This window comes from Passer domesticus, chromosome 1 (genome assembly GCF_036417665.1).
Source record: "Passer domesticus isolate bPasDom1 chromosome 1, bPasDom1.hap1, whole genome shotgun sequence".
Taxonomy (NCBI): Eukaryota; Metazoa; Chordata; class Aves; order Passeriformes; family Passeridae; genus Passer; species Passer domesticus.
The window spans coordinates 93,122,185-93,134,499 of NC_087474.1; the positions used below are offsets into that span (position 1 = coordinate 93,122,185).

Here is a 12,315-nt window from a genome sequence, read left to right on the forward strand (position 1 = left end):
TTGACCTGGTTGTTCACTTTAGGTCCTCCATACCAATTTCTAATGTATGACAAGCCTTATCAGGCTATCAGTGTATTTCACAACATAATAAAACCATCTTAGTTTCAGGTCACTTTCCTAGAATCGTAACAAAATTTCATAGCAAAAAAAAAAAAGTTTAATTTCAACAAGATCGTGAGATACATAGAAATCTTATAAATCAGCAAAAGATACTTTAAGCCCATGAAAAAGAATGTTTAAAAGTTTAACAACTTACGTTGCAAACATACATGTATTAGCCTGTGTGGAACTGTGTACTTATTTGAGGTTTATATAGGTGTATATAATTTTTACTAGGTGTATTGGATTCTACCAATATTACTGATCAGGACTGCCTTGGTCTGTCTGGTCCCAGCTGCTGAACCAAATAGCGGCACCTGTGGTCTTTTCTCCCCAGAGACGCTATTCAGTACCTGAGGTGGCAGCTGGGCATGTGGGGACAAGTCCGGGCACGTCCCAAGCTCCAGTGCTTATGGGCTGCAACCTGCTGTTGAGGGGGTCACTCCTCAGGCTTCCCTGAGCTGGAGACATCCTTTAAGGTAATGGTGAAGGAAGGAGTGGGTCCTGATGGAGATTTTTTAATCCAGAGTTTTTATTTTGGGCTGCATGGCCTCTGAATCCTGCAACAACTCCAACCGAACTCTCAATCGCGTGGTGCGCTTGCCCTTTTACCTGGGGAGAGGGGCAGGGGAGGGAGCACAGGGAGCACCAACCAGGTACGGGGGAAGGGGTCTCAGGTGAGAGGGACACCTGGGTGGGCCAATGGCCCCCCAGAGGGTGGAGAGCATCCTTTGAACCTGCCAATCACTCGATGCTCCCCTGGCGTTTCTGGGTTGGTAGACACTGCCCAGCAGGGGTCAAGGGTGGAGAAAAGGAGAGGTGATTGACACCCCACCTGAGGAAGGAAACTTCAGGGGAGGGACCGGGGAAACTGAGGCACACCATGACAACACGCTGCAACACAGGTATATATAATTCTGGCAATGTTACAGCTATTTAGTGAACTTGCTGAGGATGCTATCATAAAAATGTTACACAGATCCTGTGCAGATGTAATAAGAGTTCTTTTCTACATTGGACTCTATGCAGAATGCAAGGATTTGCTAGTATTTGTGGCACCAACCTGCACAGTTGACACTCATTTCTGGATCATATGCATTTTATGGAGCCGCCCTAGGACACAAGAAATTGACAATTACAGATTAATTGGTATTGTAGTGTAATATTCTCTTGCAGAACAGCAATCAGGACCCTTAGAAGGATCTACAGTAAACCAAGTATCACTCATTCCCTTTGACAGATTTAAGGGGTGAAGGGAACCAACATGACCTATTACTAATAGAACTGATTACAGGAGTCCCAGACGCTGATACAATATTAGCTTGCAGATAGTCTCCTTTTATATTTTTAAAAGGTAGCTGTCCATATAAGTTGCAGTTGCAGCTGACATCTGTCTTCCTTCTTCATTTGGGAAGCTAGCAAACCAGGGCAGAGTGTTCAACCAGGCAACACATGGTGAGACAATGTGTGAAGGAAGCAATCTGTCCCTGTCAACCTGGCAACATCACTGTTATCTTACATCTCTGTACCTCTGCTGGAGGAGTCTCTACAGGACAGCAGATCACAATCTGAGTTTAGCAGGAGATGTAGACATAATTCCATCTCAACAAGTTCTCTCTGGTTTCTAGTTACCAAAGGGAAGAGCTCAAAGCATCCCAAAAATGGTAAAGTGATCCTAAACCCAAGTTAAAGTTCTCAGTTGTGAATGAGGATCTCACCACCATATAGCAGATTTGTACCAAAGGTCAGAATTTGCTCGAGCCTTCTGTCTCTACACATGGAGAGGTATTAGGTTGTCAGCTCAACTTTAAATAGTGATGGGTAGAAAACACACAGAAAAAGTTAATCACCATGCTGGTGCTGCTAAGTCCTAGTGGTGAGTGTCTACATAGCACATGTTCATTTCAGAGATTTGGCTTGAAATGGGAATAGCAGGTTATGAAATAAGCTGCAAACTGTGAAGCAACAGGTCAACAAATAAGGCTGAGTGCTCTCTCGGATGCATGGGGAGAAAATGTAAAGTGCTTGCTAAAATGAGTAGCTGCAGCCCTAGCTGTACTGAGAGAAAGGATCATAGGAGTACTGTTAAACTACTATAAGGGACATTTGAAAAATGGGTGTTTTCTGCTACAACCTACATTTCTCTAAGAGGGAAATGCATCAGGAGCTTATGACATCCTGGGTACTGTGACTGCTAGCAGAAGATAATGGAGTGAGGGAAAATTGTAACTTAAGTTCTTGTTCTTAATGAGCACAGTCTGGGTAGAGAGTTCACTTCCTCACAGAGTGAAGAGGCAGAATTAAATTGCCTTGATTGATATCATTGGATTTGATAGAGCATAATGTCATTCCCAGACTGTGCAGTGAGATGACCAAATGCACACTTCCTCTCCATCCATCCTTAGAGAGATAATGCTTGGCAGAACAACCCATGTGACCTGAGCAGTTCAGGGCTTATCCCTCCAGCATGGGGTAGACAGAATTTCTCAGGACTCATATGGGCATTCTGTTAAGGGATCTGATTCATACAGGAAGATGAGGTTGCTAGCATCCCTCATTTTTTCATTTTTCCAGAAAACATGGGTGTCATGACATCAGACAATAAAGCTATCAATGAAATGATTAAATGTCCCTTGATGGCCCCCAAGCTTTGTGTGACCATAGAGCAGGAATGCTTTTAGTTTGTACAGTGAAAGCTCAGAGGGCAAGAATGAAAATGCTGCAAATGGCTCCAGACATCTGGCGTCAGGATGGAGATTTGTGTGACTGAGTGCTCCCCAGGGGTACCTTTTGTAAGAGGGAGAATTGACCGACAGCCTCAGAGGCCTCAATTGCCACCTTTCCAGCAGTAGGTTGCTGTAGCCCAGAGATTGATGACTGACAGAAGTCAGAATAGGCACACAAGAAAGGATGCAGAACATTATTATCACAGTTCTCATGACAGGCTCTGGTGTCTGGAACATGATGAGCTAATGACACTGGGAAAGCATTCACTCTTGGCAGAGAGCTCTGGATGACAGTGCTTCAGAAAAAATTGTGCCCACATAAAATTTTTTATAACTGGCCTATGGGACAATCCATAGGACAATGCTGTCTCTGGAGTCCAGAACAGTATTATTTGGCTGCTGTTTTACACAACCTAAATTGGAGCATAATTGGAGAAGGTGAAATCTCCCAGAGGTTGAAGTTCTGATGAGCAGAAATCTATATGAATGCTTCAATATTGTTTTAATTTCGCAAGCTGTGCATAGTGAATACATGGTCTCTCCTGGAAAATAGTCTTTAATACTGAATATCAAGCTGCATTTAGTAAAGGAATTCAGAGACAAGGAACTTGGTTCAACAGGAATAAAATAAACATTCACAATGAAAATTTTAATTTCTCTTTTTAGATATCGTTATTTATTAATTACTCAGCTCAATTTAAAAAAAAAATGTTTTGGGGAGCAGAGGAGGGTTGCTTATTTATTCTGTTTACAACTTTTTTATGAAACTAGTATTTTATTAGTTTTACAATCACATTTCTCAAAAGTGCAACCTATGTAATCTGGGAAGTGCATTAATCAATTCCCCATATCACCTAACGAACAACATGTTTAAAGACAGCAGAAAACAAAACTCAAAGTTTGTGAGTACACCAAGAACCCTGTTGGTTATTCCGGTTTGAATGTTGGGTGTACATGTGTATTTTTGCAGAAAAGGAATTATTGTATGCTCACCAGGTCCATCCTGCCAAACAGACAAAGTTTTGGTTTTAGGTCAATGACTGGTGTGGTTCTGCTCCAGTGGCCACTCAACATCTTCATGTCAAGGCTGTCAATCTGCCTAATGTGATAATGGCAACATTTTAGAAGTACATTTTCTACCACCCTCATAAAATTAAATGTACTTAATTTCTCAAATAGCTATAAATCTTATTTGAAATGAGTTTTTTCATCTTAACACCAGTCCTAGTCGTGAAAGAAGTGCATTTGCTGAGGTAATCCCACAGTAAATGCACAGCTGGATGTACAGCTACTGAGTCTCTGCCGTCAGGAGTATAAATTTATTCTTGACAGATTTACACAGAAAAAAACCCCAAAACTGCTGAGAACTGTATACAGATGTTAAGATGAGCAGTTTAACTAGCCCTACTATTTTCAAAAAATAATTTAATAGTGATAGTCTTTAAACAGGAGGCAAATATTGTGATTTTATCAAGGCAACCATGCGTTACTCTTCATGTGGGACTTCCAGCACAAAGTATTTCAGAAGTAAATTGTTTAGTCTTTCATGAAACAACAGTTTCAAAGTGTTTCTAAGTCCTTTTGTTCCTTGAAAAAAAAAAAGCCTACAGAGGTAGCAAAAGGTATTTGCTAATCAAGCAAGTACATAGATGGCCAGATAGACACATATTGTTGCTGACTTGTGTCTGGCCAATCCTCAAACAAAGATCTTTAAAGCTGTAGCTAAAAGATTTGTACTGTCAAGGGATACCGACTTCTTATTAAAAAGTGGAGCTAGCTAATTCTGAAGCTCAGAGAAACCAAGAGAAGGATTACTTTTTGTGCTTATTATACTTCTTATTAGGTGTTGAGTAAGACTGGTATTATGTAAAAGATGAGAGCAAAAATCTATCCATCCTTGGGAGGGATTATTCAGAATTGTAACAGAGCCAGTTCAGATGAGGACACTTTTCCTGCTTTTATTCTGTCCTTAATAACAGGGCTCATTCCCATATAAAGATTTTGTAAAAGATATCTAAAGATCCATCTGAAAGGGTGGTGTCTAACTGCTGTCCTTGAATACACCTGTAATGACCGATTGCCTTGCCATTTAGGTAAAACAAATTGCACATAAAAATTATATTTCATCATGCACCTGTTTGCATTTCCTGTCTAATCTTAACAAATCAACAGTTCAACAGATTTTGCCATGACATTTCTGTTAAAGGGAATTGCTACCTGTTTGTCCTGGAATGACCATGGCTGTTACTTAGCTGATGGTCCCAGTGGAATAAAATCTTTGGTTCACCAAACTTTAGCAGGGAATTCAGCTGGCCACAGGAGGCATCATGATTATGGCATGTTTTAAAGTTTGCCATCATGTAAACTTTTTATACTTGAGACAAAATATGGGCAGCAAGAGAAGGACTTAGAGGATTTAGAGGGAATTTGGGCAGGCACTGATCAAAACTATGTTAAAGCAAGATAGAAAAACACATGGGCATGTAGACAGTACAGTTGTATTTTAAAAATCTTGATTACATATTCTGCCTTGGCAAGGAAGTGTAAATGCAGGAAAAAAAGCCACCCAGGAATCAGTGAAACTGTATCTTCACTGGAAAAAGATCCTTCTTTTTCCTGAAGAAAGTATATTTCACTTGTTTCATAGATAAACTGTATTTCTCTTATATCGATACAGATAAAAATAATCCAACTTGAAGTTTTCTTAGCAAGAGAAAAGCAACAAAATCAACTAAAATGTGGGAAATAACTAGATTGTCTATGTCAGCAAGTAAATCAAAAATCTTGCTTGTAAGATATTTCCATTTTATAATGCTTCTCAGCAAACACTTAGTGATTACTTTGCCTCATAAGCTGACTTCCCCTGTTCTAGAAATACCACTACAAGGTAGCACTGTGCAGTACTATAAAAAAGGTTAACAGATAGATACAAATATTATCATAACTTCTTTTCAGATGACTTTAGGATGCAATAATTTTGACGTTAGTTCTGTCACATTAGTTTTCTGGCTTGAAAAATTTTTTTATTTAAATTTTACCATCAGATGCAACACAAAATGAAGTGACCCATAAACTTCAGTCAGAATAATATAAGGAATACCTATAAAAATAAAGTTTGTGAAAATTTTTGCCTTTAATGTAGAGCAACTGCAAATTGTTTTGTTCAATAATAATTTTACATAATCTGATAGATAAATGTCTCCATAACTTTAAATAGCTATTATTTATATGTATTTCATATACTTTAAATGTACTTTTTTGTAACCTGGGTATCTTGAATCCTTTGATGTGGAATTACTGAACTATCATTACAAAAAAACTTTCATAATTGACGATTCTCATTCATTTTACAGCATTTCTCTTTTGGCCTGTGCCTTTGCTTTTCTGTAAGAGGTAACTGTGGGATTCTGAAATAATGTAAAAAAATAGGCAAAAATAAAAAACATGATTATGCACGTTTGATAATAGTACATATATTTGTTTCACAGTGGCACACAATACAGGCAGAAACTGTGTATTTGATATTTTTTAATTCCAGTATACATTACAGATTACACTGACAACTTTGATCATGATGAAGCCTCAGCATTAATGCATGAGTGGGCATTAATTCCTATTAATTCCCACTGAAATTAATAGGAATTCTACAAATATATTAAGTTGGGCTCTAACAGCAGCATGTAAAAGGGCAGAGATTAAAAGGGAAAAAATGATGCAAAGTGAATGTAAAGTGAAGAGAAAACAGCAGTTTAAAAATTATTCTCTGAACAACTGAAGTTCACCTTCCAAAACAGGGTATCTAAACTTTTGAAGAAAAAAGGTCCTTTATAGAATGCTACTGATGTTGGTTCTAAGTCTGAAGTAAATGCAATCTCCACCTTAATGGGAAATGAGCACATTTCCCATCCCCTTAAGTACAAGAAAAGGGAAAAAGTAACTTTATTTTTTAATTTCAAAGAAATACTGAGTAAAATGAAGTGTCAATATTTTTCACTCAAATTAACCACTAACCATCAGGTTGACCCAACAACAGATAAGAACTAATCATAGCTTTAATTTACCTTATTCCATGTATATATATTCTGGAGTGGGGCATTTATTCTTAACATGGTCTGTATGTTCAGGCTGAATTTAGTCTGTGAGGAGCAGTAGCACCAAGAAAATTAATTTCTGTAGGATGCTGGAAAGGGTTTCCATGAGTCTCCAAACATCTTTTTTTTTTCAACACTATATTAATAGATGCAGAATACTCAAAGAAGTTTTCCCAGCTTACCTAACAGCAGCTTGGGATTTTATTTTCAGCTTGTATAGAAGCAAGTATTTCCTCTGGAGTTATAAATCAAATAGTCTTTTTGCCATACTAGTTTTATCTTGGAAAAAACATATTATAAGAAAACAAAGTCATAGTGCATGTTGAACACAGATTATTACCATCTAGTCTACTAAATCAAATGTGAAAATAACCTTGTAGCAACGTTGGAAGTTAATATAGTTAGCAGGCAAACTCAAAATAAGAACACAGATAATTTTGTAAAAGAGAGAATAGTAGCTGCAATTTGGATGGTAGCCATTGTTTATGCTGCAAAGGAAACTTCTCACCTCTTAAAATTCTCAGATATCTTGGTCTTTAATTTCTTTTCCTCTGGAAAATATTTATCTTCTCAGCTATTTCTAGGGTTCATGTAAGGTAACATACAATTGACCAAGATTGCACTCAGTGTCACTTTATATGCTATGAATGTTTTAAGCAAACATATAACTAAGCAGAAATGATGGTGCAGTGTCTAATTTCAGCACAAGAAAGTACTATGAAGCTCAAAATTTAAATAACACCTCCCACACCCTACCAATGGCATCCTTACTCAATGTAATTTGAGTCTTTTTTTAATCAGGACTATGACAGGAACCAGGAAGCTCATGGTCCTGTTGTCTGACTCAGAAGTGCACAGATGTTTTCAGAGTGGGAAGCTAAAATTAGGAGCATTTACTACATTAAGCAGTATCATCGTATAATGAGTAGAGAATCTCTTTATTCATGAAAAAATCAAGGGATCCCACTGCCCAGCTGCCTTGCTTTACCCTTCACCAGTTTAGGCAACTTGGAATAGGGTGAATAAGTCTTCTTACTTAAGAGAATAAGTCAGTGGGTCCTTTTGACCACAAAAGAAGGTGAGATCAATATACATCATAAAAAGTTGTTGGTATTGGCCTCCATTCCTAATTCCTCTCTTTGAGAAAGGCAACCAATGCTATTTTGATATGGGGGGTACTATTAAGAAGTTCAGTCTTTCTTGTCTGGGCATTCCTTAGTCAGCATTAGCAGAAAAAAGTTGTTCTCCTTTGACAGCAAAAGGCATATGCAGTTAGCCTGAGAAAGAATCTTTTTTTTCTTTGTCATCTGGTGCAAGGTTGCTTAAAAGATATCATCAAACAATTCCAACCACACCCAAATTTATATTCTCCCAAATTAACATCTCACAGCTGTTTAATCTTTCTCCATTGTCCCCGGTTTTGTCATTTATTTGATATTTATGGTTGCCCCGCTATCTTCCTCACTGGTCAGCAATTTTCTTGAGCTGTTATCTTAAATATTTTGTTATCTACAATGCTGCTTATTTATTTTCTTATATAGATATCTCCCTAATAGATAATTTTACTCTACACTAGTTCAGTGATTAGCACTGAACCTGCCAAGCATATGCCCTGTGCTGTTTTCCTGTGGTCAGAGCCCTGGACATTTCATCTGGTGGCCTTCTTAAATAATATTGGATTGAGTCTATCATTTTACACGATTAAAAATAAAAAAAAGTGTAAAGGCAGCTTTGCCATCTCTTAATAAAATTCACTTCTATAGCATAGTGCTTGTGTCTATTGAGGCCTTGGGTGTAGCCTGGTAGACAAAAAGCTTGAAGGATACCTTGAGAAGCAAAGCCTCATAGTTCAAAATGACATAGTAATATCTATTTTAGTAAGCAGAAATATCACTGAAATGTGAACTGGACCTGAGGATTTTAGGGAAAATACTAGCTGGATTGGAACAAGTTTTGTCAGAGAAAAAACTTCCTAGAATATTCAAGTTCTGTTCTTAAGAAATGTCCCTGGTGATACTTAATTTACTAGAATAGACATAACCCCAAAGGGGGCTTTAATAAATAAACTTGTTTTCTTCTAGCTTTCCCTCTGGTACTTTCTTTTCCATGATTTCCCTTCAGTAAAATCAAGATTTGGAGAGTAGAATGACTGTGGAAAGCATGATCTCAGTAAAGTAAAAGCAAAGAAAAGGAAGAAACTTTCATACTAGAACTTGCTATTGGAATACTCCTCTGCTTATCAGGGACCAGGGAAACAAAAAAGAGGTATAGCTTGTATGGGCATAGAATTGTGGAGTGCTCACCTCAAGTGTTGTGTGCTGTTTTGGGTGCTAGAATTGAAGAAAGGTATAAAGCTGTTAGAGAGTTTCCAAAGAAAGTCCACGAGGATGGTGAAGGGTTTAGAGGTGAAGCCGTATGAGGAGCAGGTGAGGGCACATGGTCTGTTCAGCCTGGAGGAGACTGAGGGGATATCTCATAGCAATCTACATCTTAGTCATAAGAGGGACTGGAGGTGTAGACACTGATCTCTTCACTGATCTCTGGCCCTGATGAGAGGGCCAGAAGAAATAACATGAAGCTGTGTCAGGGCAGATTTAGCTTAGAGTTATTAGGAATTTTTATTCCTTATTAGGAAAAGGTTCTTCACTCAGAGGGTGGTTCGCCGCTGGAATAGGTTCCTTAGAGAAATGGTAACAGCACCAGCCTGGAGTGTTCAAGAGGCATTTGGACAATGTTCACAGGCACATTTTTGGGGTGGTCCTGTGCCAGGCCAGTAGCTGGACTTGATGATCCTTGTAGGTCCCTTCCAACTCAGGATATTCTATGATTCTATTATCAAGATAATAGCAATGTACTATATGAAAATTCTGTCATCAGGAAATTTTTAAATGTGTCAAAAAATAGAATCTGTCTCAACCCTAGCAAAGGCACAAAAACTTCACCGGAATCTTCTCTCAAATCATGATTTTCTTCAATTGCTGCTGTCCTCTACAAGTAATCTTTTGACATAGTGTTTTATCTCTTAAGTTTTCAAATAAACCATGGGTTGACCACACGTAGCAAATAAACCTTAAGAAATCAGTGTCTTTCATTACACAGCACAAATAGCAGTAGCAATATTAACAAAATATTCATGGATGTGAACAGAGGAGGCATTCCCTTTCCTCTGCTGACCACTGTGAAGCAGAAAAGGTTTCAGAGTTCTGTTACAGTTGCCACCATTTTTAGGAATGCTATTTTGCTTCAGTTTTAAAGACAGTACTCTCCTTTTGTATACCCTTTTATTTCTAGGATGATAAAACCACTTTTCACTTAGGACAGTTATTGAGACTGAGATATTGCTTTCTATTTTCCTTGTAAAACACAATTTTCCTTTTGCAGGTAGTTGATCACTTTACAAAGCCATGATCTTGGACAGTAACATCACCAATATTTCTGTGTCTGGACAAAATGGTTTGTCAATTGCACTAATAGAGCTGCTGCCCATTTCATGAAGGCCCTATTTGTTATTACTGATAGAAGCAATGATCCAGGTGATGAGAAGGAAGTTATTGTAACAGCTAGGGACTGACAGAAATATTGTAATTCTAGTAACTATATTTTCTTATTTCTGAGCAGGTCAAAACTAGCAAAGGTGGTGTAGCTATAGTCTATTATATTCAGTGGTCGTTTGTAAAGAAAAAAAGTCTGTACTCTCTAGTGTAAATCAAATAAAATCATGCAGCTAGCTTTGGTTGTGGTTGTCAATTAGCAGATCAAAGTTTCTAGGAAACAGTCAATTGCACTGACTAAAATATTGGAGTGGTGACTATAACCTTATTGAAAAGAAAATAAAAAGAAGAATGACTCTAAGGTGATGATATTTTTTATTTTTACTCTCTCTGCCTCTCAAGCAAGCTTCAACAAGCACATTATGAAGGTGTTGTGTAAACAAAGTGTGAAATCTTCCCACAAGATGCCAAGTATTTTCCTGAGTCAATTTGCAAAGTCTGTGATGTATGGCATTTATAAAAAGTTTCTGCCTCATAGGCATAAATCTTATATTAAAATGTTGCCTGAGAAATGGAAATTAGAAGTTTCAATCAAGTTTAGAACTAACTCAAATTTACCAGCATTTTTATGTGTATGTCATCAAATGAGAATACTGCAGACTCTTGTTTAGATCAAAGCTCCCCTAAAGGCTTAGCCAGCTGCAAAACCAGTCTCGGCACAAGTCATGTTCAGAATATGGTGAAAATATTTCACCTGGATTCTAATATTTGCATGAATATTAGTTTTATTCTGATTGATGCATGGAAGTTACTGATTTTTTTTTCCAGGAGGACTAAAAATCCGGCAATGTCTTGTCATATTTTACAGTTCAAATTTAAAGGCAAGTATGGCACATTTTTTACCAAAAAGTAGTGATTCTTATTTTCTCGTCACCCTGACAAGGTACATACTTGAAAAGATGTTTCAGGTGGCAATGATTCCATATACTATAAACTAAGCAGATCTAGAACATAGTCGTTCAGCCATGCTAAATGTTTTGCACATTTGATATGTTTTGTTTTCCTTGACAGATCTTCAAACTGAAGAGAATTCCTACATCATGGAAAAACAGCTTTCATAATTTTTCCCATAGTACTGTTAAATGTTGTGCTCAGAGTTCACTAAACACCATTTCAGTTGATATCTTCTTCTTAAAACTTCAAGTAAAATTCTTAATGCAAGAAGTTTCTGATAGTCAAAACACTAATCTTGAAAGGTGCTCCAATTCCTCTACTGCCAGGTCTCCCAGTTTATTTTTGAAAAAAAGATAGAACAACATTTCATGCAAAGGATGCTAAATGAGACAGTACATATACCATAACATTTCCAGAATTTGTTCTTTAATCTGTATCTCTTCAGCATCTAGCGCAACTTCAGCAGTGTCCTCTGCAATTAACATACTCTTTGCTTCCTTCACAGGAAAATCAGTTTCCTCATTTATATCAGTAGCCTGAGTCTTTTGATATGAATTCAAATCATCTCCGGTTGTCTCATATTGCTTCAGGCCTCAGCAATTTTACTTTATACTGTTGGATTTCTTCACAGGAAACCATGTCTGAAAATAACAGTGTGACCACACTTCCACTGAGTCAAAACTTAATGTGGGTGTGAAGTACCAGAAATCCTTTGTTAGGCACAGAGCATGCATGAACCCACAGGAGCTACTACAGCAAACCTTTCAGCTGACCTGTGGACTGTACAGAGAAAGAAGTGCTGAGAGTAGCTTTCCATTTAGCCTTCAGTGCCAGACATCTAAAAATTCACTTCTTGGACAATCCTGACCTTACATCTGCTAGTATTTCTTTTGATATTTTGTATCTTTAAATCATAGTCCTGTTTTACTTTGCCTTCTCTGCATTGTATTTCCA

General features: G+C 37.6%; 1 long non-coding RNA gene across 1 annotated transcript; it reads left to right on the forward strand.

Moving 5' to 3' along the window:
* Positions 1-459: 459 nt before the first annotated feature.
* LOC135288790 (uncharacterized) lies at positions 460-11,504 on the forward strand. Its single transcript, XR_010351724.1, has 3 exons — positions 460-578; positions 10,298-10,449; positions 11,236-11,504. It is a non-coding gene; the product is annotated as an uncharacterized LOC135288790 (long non-coding RNA).
* Positions 11,505-12,315: the final 811 nt, after the last annotated feature.